Source organism: Hemiscyllium ocellatum, chromosome 14, assembly GCF_020745735.1.
Source record: "Hemiscyllium ocellatum isolate sHemOce1 chromosome 14, sHemOce1.pat.X.cur, whole genome shotgun sequence".
Taxonomy (NCBI): Eukaryota; Metazoa; Chordata; class Chondrichthyes; order Orectolobiformes; family Hemiscylliidae; genus Hemiscyllium; species Hemiscyllium ocellatum.
Window position 1 is genome coordinate 54758321 of NC_083414.1, and position 15553 is coordinate 54773873.

The 15553-nt window shown below is 40.5% G+C and overlaps 1 protein-coding gene across 7 annotated transcripts in view; it reads right to left on the reverse strand.

Annotated features, from left to right (window-relative positions):
- Positions 1 to 15553, reverse strand: part of chl1b (cell adhesion molecule L1-like b) — an 892764-nt gene that overhangs the window by 660751 nt on the left and 216460 nt on the right. The window contains exon 1 of one of the 7 annotated variants that reach the window (XM_060835721.1): positions 9496 to 9521. The exons of the other annotated variants lie outside the window; for them this stretch is intronic. The gene's annotated coding sequence lies outside the window, so the exon portion shown is untranslated. Of the gene's footprint in view, positions 1 to 9495; positions 9522 to 15553 lie in introns of those variants that run through there. 7 annotated transcript variants of the gene reach the window in all.

Here is a 15553-nt window from a genome sequence, read left to right on the forward strand (position 1 = left end):
AATTACCTGTAGTGTCTTGGGATATGTCGGTTACATGAATTAGTCATGAGAAATGCAGAGACAGAGTGAGGAGGAGGCAGGATAGTCTTTGGAAGGTCAGTGTATACTTGATGGGCTGAATAGCCTGTTTTGGCACTGTAGGGATTCTTGGATTTAGTTTTGGTACTGATCTCAGCTACACTGCTGTTGGTTAAAATGAAAACAATGGCCATTAGGCAGCTCCCTTGTCCTACTCCAGAAAAGAATTATTGATGCCCTGTGAACAATTCACAAACCATCCGTTCAACTTTTCATATTGTTACCAACACACTCACTCACCCATATCTCACAAGAATCTAAGATTAACTTCCTTTCAAGTAACAGTCAGTGATTGCCAAAATGTGAAATGTCATTTTTCATTGCCTGAGTATCATGCTATAAAACAATCTGAATTCTTGTATTACTGAATGATTTTCTCCTGCTGCTTAGTTTTATGTTTTGTTCTGATCATGATTTATTGTGAAGCATCTGTATGTTGAGTTTCAACAATCTCCATTCGAATACGAAGAAATGAACACAAGTTACAACATGCAAAGAGACCATTTGAGCCAGCTAGCTCCTGTCCACATTTGTCTTCCACCAAACTACATATTCTCGTCAGATTTTCCACTTTAATCCCAGATTGCTTCAAATCACTTGCTTCATTTACCGATTTACTCCTGTATGTTGAAATATATCTGCCTGAACTGCTGCTTCTGGAAGTGAACGATGGGAACCATGATGTGGAGGTGCAGTGTTGGCCATGAGCAGGAAGGAAGACTTGTAAAGATCATTTATTTTTACTGAAAAGGAATAAAAGGGCAATTTGGCACACAAGATTAAACTAAGATCAGAAAAATGTATAGAGGTGGGGAATTTGATTCCAGGAGCCAATTGAAATATAAGATATACCAGCTGCATTGAGGAAACTGTTTCCTTTCTTGTACAGAGTGTTGTAATGCTGTGAATTCACTTTCAGAGACAGAAGTCAAATGTCACCATGTTACAGTCAAACAGATTTATCTGAAATCACAAGCTCTTGGAGCTCTGCTCCTCCGTCAGGTGACTTCTGACTTTGTCTACCCAGTACCTCCATATCATAACAGTTCAGGCAGACACACTCCAGTATGTTGGAATAAATTGATAGGGTGAATGAAGCAAATGTGATTTGAAGTGATCTGGGAATAAAGGAGAAAATGTAATTAGAAATATGTACTTTGGTGGAAGGTAAATGTGGACAGGCTCAAATGGTCCCTTTGCATGTTATATCCATTTCTTCATAGTTTAATGGAGATTGCTGAAAGTCAACATATGGATGCTTTACAGTGAAGGAATTAAATCATTTCAGTACTATCCTCACTATTAAACACAACTGATCAAATGGTTCATTTTCTGTCCCCCAGCCACAAGCCTCAACATAGTATTGGTATTGAGCATATTTCCATAATTGTACAAGTAGAAATATGTTTCTCTCTACATTATACTTCACATTATTTCTTAACAATTATAAACTCCAATTGTTTGCACTGGAAAGACAGAGCCTGAGGGGCAACCTGACAGAGGTCTACAAAATTATAATAGGGATAGACAGACTGGATAATCAGGGGCTTTTTCTCAGGGTGGAAAGGTCAACTACGAGAGGACACAAGTTCAAGGTGAGAGGGGGAAAGTTTAGAGGATAAGTGTGGGGAAACTTTTTCACAAAGAGTGTTGGGTGCCCGAAAAGCGCAGCCTGTGGAAGTGGTGAAAGCAGGAACATCAGCAACATTTAAAGTTTATCTTGATAGACACATGAACATGAGGTGAACGGAGAGATATTAACCACATATGGGCAAAAAGTAGCAGATCTAAATAAGGAATAGGAATCAACACAGGCTTGATAGGTGAAGGGTGTGTTCCTACCCTGTATTCTATTACATAACAGTAAGTTCAACATTTACACATTTTATGAGTACAGGTGCCGGATTTGCCTTCACAGAATCCTATAAGTCACCTTCCTCTCCCAGCAAATGCTGAGCTTTCTATTGTTAAAATACACTGGCATTAGCCACAAAAAATCCTTCTCCTGAAGTGAAAACGTCAAACAGATGTGCTACCACCGAACAATTTAAGACAATTTAGAAAGTTCGCAGCATGATTCATTGCCAATGCAGATTTTGTTGATTTTAGGTCGGAAGAATGTGGGAGGTGGGAAGCAATGTGGGGAGGTGGGAAGCCATGACTACCACATTCCTGTCTTCCTGTCCCATTTATCATGCTGCGACAATACTGGACCACATACACAGGCAGTTTTGCTTGAACAAAATCCAGATGACTATCTCTCATCCTAAAACACATTATTTATTTTGAAGGCCTTGATGCTTCTACAATATACAAAATTTAAAAAGTCAATAATATGCTTTATTCTATTAGTGCAGTCACTTTATGGCTGGGACATCTTTAACAAACAATATCCAAATGGACACAAATTGCTGTTAAGTCAAGGCCAAGCAATGCTTATCTTTTCTCAGTGTGAACACACACATATCAAGCTCAATAAATTGGTACACCCAACAGCAGGGAAATTACATCGCCAGATTGTTTGCACAAACATAACGTGATGGTCCTAGCAACAAAAATGAGCCAATATAAACAGGCAGTGAGTAGTGATGAAGCCTGTTTGACCCAAATTGAAACAATTAATGTGTATTCTGCCCAGTCACGTTGCAAAACATGCCCAGGACTTTCTGCTTGTAGTCAGCCACGTAAATCATCTATTTGTTAAGCTTGAGGAAAAACAAAGGACACCTCACAAACATTTCTAAACAAAGTTTCATGTAACTTTGATTTATCCTCCACAAGGTTTCGAAGCATGTTGGTCACTGGGTAATCTTTCTATTAAGTAGATGGGTGCAACTCCACTAGCCTGCAGGAAGCTTGACACCATCCAGGACAGAGCAGCCCACTTGATTGGCACCACATCCGCAAAGGTTCACTCCCTCCACCACCGACACTCAGTAGCAGCAGTGTGTACAATCAATGAGATGCGGTGCAGCAACTTACCAAGGCTCCATGGACAGCACTTTCAATACCCATGACTACTGCCACCTGGAACAGAGGTCTCCAGTCTTTTTCAGGAAAGTGATGCACTCTCCAAAGTAAACTCTGGGGAGGAAACCCGCAATTTAATCCGACTGCCCAACACCAACATTGTTAGTGCTGTCTCTGTCAACAGGTGGGAAACAGAAAGCTTCCCAATCAAATCCAAAGTCAGGCAGAGCTGCGCCCTCTCTCCTGCAGGTCAAGGCACTCCAATATATGATTAATATCACTGTTTTCTGCTCAGATCCACTGCCAGTGCCCAGAGCATCTGTAACCAGTGCTAACTGGCCCCAGGAACCAAGTTAAATTGAAGCAAGAGCAAAGCCCTGTTCAGAGGTAACTGGGCCAATTAATCCCTTACCGCCTTCGCCGTCAGGTCAGATTACCCAAAGTTGGGGATATGGTTGAGGGCACAGGGGCTGGGGTGTATGCCAAAACTTGAGAGGAGCATATTGCCAAAGCAAGGTAAACATTATGCAGGTGAGAACACCACTCCCTCTCCATTGTGGGTAAAAATCTGATCATCAGAAGTGAGGTACCCTCAGCATTGCTGTGTATGTGGCATAAATCTGGCCAGTTCCCTGAGCCTTCGCCACAGCGATCACCTGAGCCATTTTCCACTTCAGCTGGAGATCAAAGATGGACCATGTCTATAAGGACACCATTTACAAAAGCTTTAGATAAGGGGAGGAAAAACGTATCAAATATTGCCCTCAGCCTGATGACTACCTTTGAGTGTGGCTGCATCAAGCTTTGCATCGATCCTCGGTACACAAACACCAAGTTTTGCTATGAACTGAGGTTCAACGTGTCCGTGGTGTCATGAAGGATGGGTCTCACCTTGTTACTTCGGTACACTGCACTTAATTGGGCCATTCTCTATCACTGTCCATCATGAACAAAATTGCAAAGGAAAACAGCTGCGACCACAGAAGACATTGACAATTTGGTCAGATGGGCAAATAATTTAGAGATGTGTAAGTTCAATGGTACAACTTTGAGAAGAGTACACGAGTGCAGAGACCTCGGAGTTCAAGTACATAATTCCCTGAAGGTGGCCAGATAGGCTGCAACAGTTGGCAAGAAAGCTTCCAGGATCCTTGGATTTCTGAATAGAGACAAGGAATATAAAAACAAGGAAATGATGCAAAACCTCTATAAATCATTGGTCAGATCATATAGAATATTGTGTTCAATCCTAAGCACTTTATTTAGGGAAAGAATTTAAGGCCTTTGTGAGAGTGCAATGAAGATTTAAGAGAGTGAATGAGGAATGAGGGAGTTTATCCACAAGGAAAGATCAGAGGAATTCATCTTTGGGAATAGAGAAGATTAAGAGGTCGCCTTATTGAAGTGTTCAAAATTGTTGATAGAATAATGAGGATATTTAGTTTCTACCAGCTGCTTTGTCAGGAACTAAGAGATCACAATTTCACGTTTGTCAGCAAGAGAACGTAGAGTGAGATGAAGAGAAACTTCTTTACTCAGATTTTAGGATTTGGAATGTGTTGTCTTGGAGAGTGGAGGAGGTGGATTCAAGAGGAGGCTTCAAAAGGAAAGTGGGATATTTCTTTGAAATGGATGAATTTAGCGAGCTGTGGAGGCAGGGAGTACATGGGTAGCTCTTACAGGTACCTGTACAGACATGATGAGTCAATCTTTCTATGCTATAAAATTCTATGATTTTATGGAAGCCATAAAAACAGCCATACATGTAAAGGCAGAAATGCTATAATTTGTTTGGTTCATTGGATCACACAGTCTCATGCATTATAATGTATTTTGTGAGTTCTTGTGCAGTATTGATTGCAGCCATAGATATTTTCTTTCTCATTTCCTGGAGTCTATTCTCTTTTGCAGTGACTTGTAATTAATCCAAGAATCCATCTAAAGAACAACATTTGCCTTTGGACTACATAGTGTCTATTTGCAGATAATATTCTCTATCTGTTTCCTATCTTTTGTGCATGTGTGGGATGAATATCACACCACAATGTTACCTACTGTTTCAGAAAGTGCAATACTGTGCACTGGAAATTTCATGGGCTGTTCATCATTCACTCCTGCCCACTCTTAAAAGATTCTACAAGATACTCATCCAATTAGTAATTATGAGACAAAAAGGATTGAGTGAAAGAAAAACACTTAAACATCTTCTCCATGTGTGCATTTTAAACAGTCCAATACTTTACAGTATTTAGGAGGACACAAATATTCCCCAATAAATGTAATAGTGTAATGTTCAGCAAATAGTTGCTGAAATGACATTCAGCCTGCCACAGATCAAAGTATCAACTATAAAAATTATAAACATAGTATTTAAACTGGCTTTTGGCTAAGTCAACAAAAAATGGAAAATCCACCTTTCATGCGTCATTACAACAGAATGTAACACCGTGTCAAAAATGTTATTTCTCACTCGGAAAACCTGGTTATTCATCATTTTTACTGCTGAGTTTGAATAATCTGAAACAACATCACTTGGTTAATTGTTGGTTCATATCCATTTGAGACTTGAATTGCATATCAAAGTGGTTTTGAGAACTACATTCAAAAGAGTTACCATTGTCTGTAGCCTTTTGTCTTTTTTATCTGCAAGAGTGGTAACTATTATAGAAATTCTAATTAAATGCAGGTAATGTATAGTCCTACTGCAAACTAGTCATCTCCTCCCAAATAACTGCTTTCTGTAGAAGGTTTTACTTTCTCAAAGTCATAAATGAACTGTTAAGAACAACATGAATTATAATCAATTTTTACAAATCAATTTTTAAGACAATATGTATTATGGTAATCTTTGAGACTTGAAAGGGCTCTGACAGTGTTATATCATTAGTTGACTTGCTTCACTATCGAATTGTGAGCTAACAGTTTCCATTAAAATCTATTGCCAGAAGTACAAAATATCAGATGTGTAAATCAACAGCTTTCAAGCTACAAGTAATAACTTTGAACTTGCCTTTAATCTGGTGGAAGAAAATTAGGCAGAACAACAGACTGACTTCTTCGTATAAACTTTCTTCTGAAAGCTACTCTTAAAGTCGCTCCAATTTTTTTAAAAATATTGGGAGGACAGTTTGTTCAAATCTTCACAATGATTTACTTTTTTTATTTTTCAGGGGACACAGTGCAGTAGTAATGTCACTGGGCTAATAATCCAGGTTCTCCAATCTAAAGTTCAGGGAGATCGGTTCAAATTTCACCTCGGCAGAGGATAAAATTGTATTTCCATAAAAAATATCAAAAAGCTATCCTAATAGTGGCCATGTAACCACTGCTGATTATCATAAAAAACAATGTCCTTTGGAAAAAAATCTGCCATCCTTACTTGATCTGAACTATTCTTTAGTGCACTGTTAAATGGTCTAACAAGCCACTCAGTTTTAATCACACCATTACAAAGTCTAAAGAAAGAAATAAAACCAGACACCAGCATCAACCTATGCAATGAAAACAATGAAGGAAAACTCTCATGTGTTATGTGTCAAAACTGGGGGAGTTGTCAGCTAGTACAGCCTGATATAGTCACAGATTCATATCCAACACACAACTTCTCAGACACCTCCATGACCATCTCTGGATATGTTCTATTCAAATGACAGGACAGTTCCAGGACACAACTGTTCGGGGGGGTCCTCAGCATCAACTTCTGACCCCATGATGTCTCATGCTATCAAGTCAAACAGACACAAGGACACCTCCTGCTGACTACCATAGATCCCCTCTCTCCCAATTCCGGCTGATGAATCAGCACTCCATACTGCACACTGAGGAAGCTTTGATGATGGCAAGGGCACATATTGTACCCTGGATGAGGGACTTCAATGCCTATTACCAAGACTGGCTTGGTAGCACCAAGCTGGCCAAGTCCGAAAGGACATACCTGCTAGACTGATTCTGCCATTAGGATGCAAACACGAGGAAAAAAATCTACATGCCCTTGTCCTCACCAAATCTGTCACAGATGCATCCATCCACAACAGTATCTGTAGGAGTGAATACCATGCATTCCTTGTGGAGACTAAGTGCCATTTTCACAATGAGAATATGTTTCATTATGTGGTGTGGGGTTTTAATGTGCCAAAATGGGACAGACTTCCAACAGGTCTAGCAGCACAAGACTGGGCATCCATGAGGTGTTGTGGACCATCAACAGCAGCAGAATTGTATTAAATCACAAGCAGTAGTCTCATTGCTTGCCATATCTCCTGAATGCAAAAAGAAAACAGGACAAGGCCCACTCAGCCAAATATCTGCCTCCACTTGAAAAATTGCAAAGTAATGGTAGGAGTGGTGCTTTCAAGCTGCACTGACAAGAGAATAAATTGCTTACATCCGCTCAGTTTGATTCTGCCAGGGCCAATTAGTTCTTCAGCTCATTACAGCATTGGTCCAAACATGGGCTGAAGAGATAAATCCAACATTCAAATGAATATGGCATCAAGACACCCTAGCAAAACTGGAGTCAACGGGAATCATGGTGAAAACACTCTGCAGGTTGAAGTTATAAATGCCATAAATGAAGACCATTGTGGTCATCTCAGCTCCAGGATATCTCTGCAGGAGTACCTCAGGGTAGTGTCCTGGGCTCAACCATCTTCAGCTGCTTCATCAAGGATCTTCCCTCCATGATAAGGTCAGAAGTGGGATGTTTGCTGATGATCATAATGTTCAGTATCATTCATGACATGCAGGTGCAACAGATGGTTAAGAAAGCAAATGGTAAGATGCTTTTCATAGTGAGGGGATTCCGGTGCAGAAACAGGAATATTTTGTTGCATTTGTACAGAGTCCTGGTGAGACCACACCTAGAGTATTGTATGCATCTCCAGTCTCTTTATCTCAAGATGACTGTTCTGGCTAGAATGTACCAGTCTGATGCCTGGGATGGCAGACTAACATATGGAGAAAGACTGCAATGTTAGGACAACGTTCACTGGAGTGTGGAAAAATGAGTGAGGGCATCATAGAAACTATTGAAGCTGTTCACAACAGAAATCTATGAAATTCAAACCAGACTGCACAGGGATAATTCAGGAAGGAAGTTCTAATGACCAGGGAGTTGACAACCAGGTGTCACAATCTCAGGATATTTGGATAAGCCATTTTGAACCATTTCTGCATCCAGAGAATGGTGAGCCTGTGGAATGTTCTGCTATAGTAAGCGGTTAAGGCCAAAATATTAAATATTTTTAAGAAGTAGTTAAATACAGTTATAGTTCTTTGGCTGAAGGGATCAAAGGTTATAGGGGAAAAGCAGAAACAGGGTACTGAGTGGGATGATCAGCCATGAACATGTTGAACAATAGAGCAGGTTCAAAGGGCCGAGTGGCCAGGCCTACTCCTGCTTCTATTTTTGATGTTTCGATATTACCTCAAATACTAAAGCAACCTATGTCCAAATGTAACAAAATCTGTCTAATATCCAGGTTGATGATAATAAACAAGTAACATTTGCTTGACAGTTCACAGGGCAATTAGGGATAGGCAATAAATGGTGGCCTGCCCAGCATGCCCATATCCCATGAATGAAGAATGCAAACAAATCAAATACATATATAAAACCTAAAGTGTAATAAATCAATTTCAGAATTATGCAATATTATCATGGAGGACCAAAGGTGATCATATCCTCTTTATTGTGCAATTGATAAAAGGTAGAACTATTTAAGATCATTTTATTACTAGATAAAACACTGAATATGTAGTTTATAGCCACCTCAGTCATGATTCATCCACTTTGAACAGCTCGATGCACAACACAGAAAATTTACTTTACACATGTCATATCCAAGCTTATGGTCATATCTTAAAATGCAATTAACTACTATAACTGGTGATAATATGATTTTGCTCACGTTCCAAGTTGGAAAAGCAATCTGATTTATCAATTTAAGAAGCTTACCATTTTGAAATAAAAGCTTTCAGTCTTCCATCGTTAAATATTTTGGTTCCATTCAAATAAATAAAAACCATTTCAAATCCCATAAACATGATTTAACTGAAGAAGCTCTTACACTCTTGTATACCTCAAATCTGTGTTGTCATGAAACTGATAAAAAATGGACTTCTCATTTTTCAATGTCAGTGTCTGATTTTAATAACAAGACTTCCATAGAATGAAATCATTTTGCAAAAGGGGGAATAACTGATGTAAAATAGCCACAGCAATCATCCGAACGACAAGTTTGCAAAGCTTCATGGAATCATTATCTGTATTCCATCTGAATGCTATCAGAAGAAGCTAAAACATGTTTACCAATTCCAGCATGAAAAGATTTTTCTCTCTTTTTTCATTCACACTTGTATGATAAGTTTTACACATTGGAGTTGAAAACCTTCATCGAAGATTATCATGCTTAGAAACAATGGAAATGCTCATGCAGTTATATCTACCTGTGTTATAATTCCAAGGACTGCCTTTGACCAAGCAGGGAAATGGAGTTTTGACTGCAGAATGGAAACCAGGTGGAGAAAGTACTCTCTCAACCTCTCGGGAGGATAAAATACCTGATGAAAATACTGATGACATCGAAAAAAGAAAGACGTACAATTATCATTATTACTGATAAATCAAAACACTAACTCATGTTCTTAGATTGAAATGTGATACCTCAAGAGCATAGCTGAAAAATGTGTTGCTGGAAAAGTGCAGCAAGTCAGGCAGCATCCAAGGAGCAGGAGAATCGACATTTTGGGCATAAGCCCTTCTTCAGGAATGAGGAAGGTGTGCCAAGCAGGCTAAGATAAAAGGTAGGGAGGAGGGACTTGGGGGAGGGGCATTGGGAATGCAATAGGTGGAAGGAGGTTAAGGTGAGGGTGATAGGCCGGAGTGGGGTGGGGGCAGAGAGATCGGGAAGAAGATTGCGGGTCAAGAAGGCAGTGCGGAGTCCAAGGGTTGGGACTAAGATAAGGTGGGGGGAGGGGAAATAAGGAAGCTGGATAAATCTCTCTCTACCTTATCTCAGTCCCAACCTTCGGACTCAGCACCACCTTCTTGACCTGCAGTCTTCTTCCCGACCTCTCCGCCCACCCCCTCTCTGGCCTATCACCCTCACCTTAACCTCTTTCCACCTATCGCATTCCCAACACCCCTCCCCCAAGTTCCTCCTCCCTACCTTTTATCTTAGCCTGCTTGGCACACCTTCCTCATTCCTGAAGAAGGGTTTATGCCCGAAATGTCGATTCTCCTGCTGCTTGGATGCACCTGACATGCTGCGCTTTTCCAGCAACACATTTTTCAGCTCTGATCTCCAACATCTGCAGTCCTCATTTTTTCCTACGTCAAGAGCATCCTGAGGACTTGAAACTGCTGATTCCTTCTATTTTCTATTCTGAATACTACCCATTTTTGATGTTATACCTGTTTGTATGTATACTTGATGTCTATTATTTTTTCTCAGCATTAACAGATAACTAAATTCAGCTTTTCTTCACTCAAATAAACCTTGTAATTGGCTTGTTACTGCTATGATGTAAATCAGTTAACTATGTTTGAATTCAAGAAAGATATGGCCTCACATTCAATTCATAAATTGAGCCTCTTATGGTGGTAGGGTCCCTGCCTCTGGGTTGGGAAGTCTGGGTTCAAGTCTCACATTCTCCTTCAGGGTATCATAGCTTCTCTGAACTGGCTGACTAGAAAATATCCCAACAAATCTTTGTTGCAATGAACCAGCAAGGTTTGAAAACAATACACCAATTTACCACTCACACCTTGTCATAACTGATTGCATTTTAAATTACACAGACACGCCTGTTAACTATACTTCTCAACAATTATAGACAAAATGTCTAATGAAAATGCAGCACGGATAAAGTTATTCAGAAATTGCAACACAGTTTCCCATTATTATATGGCAACATCCTGGAGACAGTAAAATCTATAACCGATAAACATTTTAATAAATTGCATTATCCAAGTATCCCTTCAAACAGGCAGAGGCATGGATAACACATGGCTTCAGATCTGTTCAATTAATATTCTGCTCATAACTGGTGCTGTCGTCCTTTTCCTCTGTAAACAATATTCTCACCATCAAAAGTAAAATTGGCATCAAGGAATAACAGAGTTGACCAACTTCAGTCAAATATTGAATGAATTGCTCACAGAAGGTGAAAATCACACTGATTCAATGTTGTCACAAGGGTCAAACATCCAGATGCAGACACAATAAAAAAAAACTTCACAGTTCTCAAACTTTGATAAATTACTGGTTGTGACAGTAATTAGAAAATCAGTTTGATTTTGGTTGGAAGCGTGCTGGAAATTTGAAAACAAGGAACATAAAATGTTAGAAAAACTCAGCAGGTCAGGCAACATTTAAGAAAACCAGAGAAAGTGGGTCTTGTCAATGACCTTGCATCAAAACTATCTGTCCCTTTCCACGGTTTGAGAACAATAGTTACTTTGAACTTCCTGTCTAGTATTAAGGGGGCGCTGAGAAGTGCCATCATTTGCCAGCTCCCAGAGTAAAAAATCCCAGAACACGGTCTCAAAAGAACTGTAGGAAAGGTATCTAGCGTCCTGATCAATATTCATTAGACAGAGAGCACTTGGAGACATCCCATGGTCACGAAAAGTGCTCACCAAGTGCAAATTTTTGTTTTGTCTTTTCGACTTGATTTTCCACATTTCACTGTTGAGGGAAAAAAAAATTGAAATAACCCCACTGAGCAAGAATGACATTAAATGGTGATAACAAATAGTGGAGATCACAGCGGGTCAGATAGCGGCAAAAGAGGGAGAGAAAGAGGGAGAGAAAGAGGGAGAGAAAGAGGGCAAGTTAATGGTTCAAGTCTAGATGAGATGAAATGTCATCTTGACTTGAACCATTAGCTTACTCTCTCTCCACGATTGCTGTCTGATACACTGATCTCCGCCATTTGTTGTTTTCAGTAGATGCCAGCATCTGCACTAATTTGTTTCTGCTCCACCATTCAATGGTAATGCAAATAAGAGTAGTTACAATTATACTTTTAGAAGGTTGTTTTGTTTTTGGACTATGTTCTAGAGTCTTGGCCTTGTACAGCATAGTAACAGACCCTTCAATCCAACTTGTCCATGATGACCAGATATCCTAAATTAAGCTAGTCCCATTTGACAGCATTTGGCCCATATCTCCCTAAACCCTTCCTATGTATATACCATCCAGATATCTTTTAAACTTTGCAATTGTAACAGCCTCCACTACCCCCTCTAACAGCTCATTCCATACACGCAACACCCTCTGCATGAAAAAGTTGCCCTTCGTATCCCTTATAAATCTTTCCCTTCTCAATTTAAGTTAAGTTTTAGTTTTGGACTCCCCCACCCCAGAAAAAAAAGGTTATCTATTTACTCTCCTAACCATGCCCCTCATGATTTTATAAACCTCAATATGGTCACCATCAGCTTCTGAAACTCCAGGGACATTAGCCCCAGCCTATTCAGCCTCGCCCAATAGCTCAAATTATCTTTGAAGAAAACTGAAGCATGTTGGGTGATCTCAACCTTCTAGAAGTCCATCTGACAGCAAGCCCGGGTGGGTTTGTTCCTTCGAGGTTAAGTGGGACATCGATTGTTTCCTTGTACGTAAGGTGCCAGAGGTTCGCAATCCAGCAGACAGTATTCTAAAGTAGACCGGAGTCACCAAAGTCCTAGGAAAATGTTGAGTATCCAATTGCCTGCAATTTCAACACACCACTGTGTTGAAATTTCTGTTGCAGGCCTGCTGCAGTGTTCGAGCAAACCTCAGTGCAAGGTGGCAGAACAACATCTCATTTTCCATTGGGGACTTACAGCCTCTTGGATTTCATATCGAGTCCACTAACTTTAGAGCCTGAATTTGTCCTACCACATTTTGAACCTCTCCCCACCGTCCTGTTATAACAAGTTGCTTTTAACACCGTCACCCATTCTCATGCACCCCTGCGCCTATTAATCACATTCCATGAGTTGCATTCAGCACAGCTCCTCCATTATCTCCTTGTTTACCACTCATTCCATATGTCTCTCTCTCTCTCTCTGAGCTCCATCGCCACCTATTTGCTCACCTCTCTCCTTCTGCCTCACTTTGCCTCAACTTCAGCTTCATCATAAATGCCTCTGTTTCCCTAGCCACTAACAGTTCACCAGACTCAAACATTAACTCTCTTTGCTTCCCACAGATGCTGCCAGACCTGTCCAATTACTCCAGCAAAGGAACTTTTTCTTTCAGATCTCCAGCATTCGCACTACTCTGTTTTACTCAAGTGTTGAGAATGTTAGCTTGTCAACAGCTGAGCAGAAAACCATCATTTTCTTTCAAGACAAAAGAAAGTTAAATTCTCAAGGGTAATAGAGCAACATTGCTACCTGAATACAAGGTGTATATGATCTAAAGTGCCTCGGAAATAGATTTTGAGATACCAAGTTCTTTTTTAAAAAAAAATCACCAAATCCAGATAAAGTCGGTTTGCCAAGATCCTCGAAAGGGCGAAAAGTCATAAACAACAAGATGCTGTAGATTACCACAGAGGAAGGCGAGTGGGGTTATACGCAGATGTAAAAGGACAAATTTATGAAAGGAGTTCAAATAAGGCTGGAAGATTTGCCTAACTTGAGCTCGAGGAAGAATCTCTGAGCTGGTGATAGGGGACACCTTGGAGATTAGAAGTTTGAAGGCTGAAGAAATGAAAGAAAAGCAAAAAGAAAACATCTTGGGAGCTAAGTACTTCTGATCCCCATATTACAGGAAGAATGTGGGTGCTTTAGAGATGGTGCAGAACAGTCTACCACAATGATGCCTGGATTGGAGTGTGCTGAAAATGTGTTGCTGGAAAGGCGCAGCATCCAATGAGCAGGAGAATCGATGTTTCGGGCATGAACCCTTCTTCAGGAATGAGGAGAGTGTGTGCCAAGCAGACTAAGATAAAAGGTGGGGAGAAGGGACTTGGGGGAGGGGCGTTGGAAATGTGATAGGTGGAAGGAAGTTAAGGTGAGGGTGATAGGCTGGAGAGGTCAGGAAGAAGATTGCAGGTTAGGAAGGTGGTGCTGAATCAAGGCTTGGGACTGAGACAAGGTGGGGGGAGGGGAAATGAGGAAACTGGAGAAATCTGAGTTCATCCCTTGTGATTGGAGGGTTCTTAGGCGGAAGATGAGGCACACTTCCTCCAGCCGTCATTTTGCTATGGTCTAGCGATGGAGGAATCCAAAGACCTGCATGTCCTTGGTGGAGTGGGAGGGGGAGTTGAAGTGTTGAACAACGGGGTGGTTGGGTTGGTTGGGTTGGTTGGTCCGAATGTCCAAAAGGTGTTCTCTGAAACATTCCACAAGTAGGCGGCCTGTCTCCCCAATATAGAGGAGGCCACATCAGGTTTGGAGTGTATTAGCTACAAGGAGAGGTTAGACAAACCTGAATCATTTTCACCAGAGTATTGGAGGTTATGGGGCAATCTGATACAAGTATATAAAACTTGGAGAGGCATGCATAGGGTGGATAATCAAAGTAGTTTTCCCAGGATAGAAATAACAAATAGTAGGGGGCTTAGGTTTAAAGTGAGGGGGGAAATATTTAAAGGAGATGTGTGAGGAATTTTTTTTTCGTAGAGGGTGGTAGGTACCTGGAATAAGCTGCAGGGGAGGTAGTAGAAGCAGACACATTAGAAACATTTAAGAGGTGTTTAGACAGACACATGAACAGGCAGGGAATAAAGGGATATTGACCATGTGCAGGCAAATGGGATTTAGTTTAAAATGGCATCATGGCTAGCACAGACGTGGTGGGCCGAAGAGCCTGTTCCTGTGCTGTACTGTTCTATGTAAAAGATGAAATATATAAAAGATGAAAGAGTTGGAAAGTCATGTTGAGGTTATACAGGACATTGGTGAGGCTACTTTGTCCGGTTCAGGTCACCCTGTTAGAGGAAGGATATTATTAAGCTAGAGAGGACTGAGAAGAGATTTACCAGGACATTGCCACTTCGGAAGGTTTCAGTGATACATAATGGCTAGATAGAGTCATAGAGACATACAGCACAGAAACAGACACCTCAATCAAACTTGCCCATGCTAAACAGATATCCAAAATAAATCTAGTCCCATTTGCTAATATTTGGCCCATATCCCTCTAAACCTTTCCTATTCATATACCTACCTTGATGTCTTTTAAATGTCGTAACTGTACCAGTCAATCCTTTTCCATCGCTATTTTAAAACTAGTAGAATTATGGTCACTGGCCCTAAAATGCTTCCCCACTGACACCTCAGTCACCTGCCCTGCCTTAATTCCCCAAGAGTACGTCAAGTTTTGCACCTTCTCTAGCAGGTACATCCACATACTGAATCAGAAAGTGTTCTTGTGCACACTTAAATTCCTCTCCATCTAAACCCTTAACACTATGGCAGTCCCAATCTGTTTGGAAAGTTAAAATTCCCTGCCATAACCACTGTATTATTCCTACTGATAACTGTGATCTCCTTACAAATTTGTTT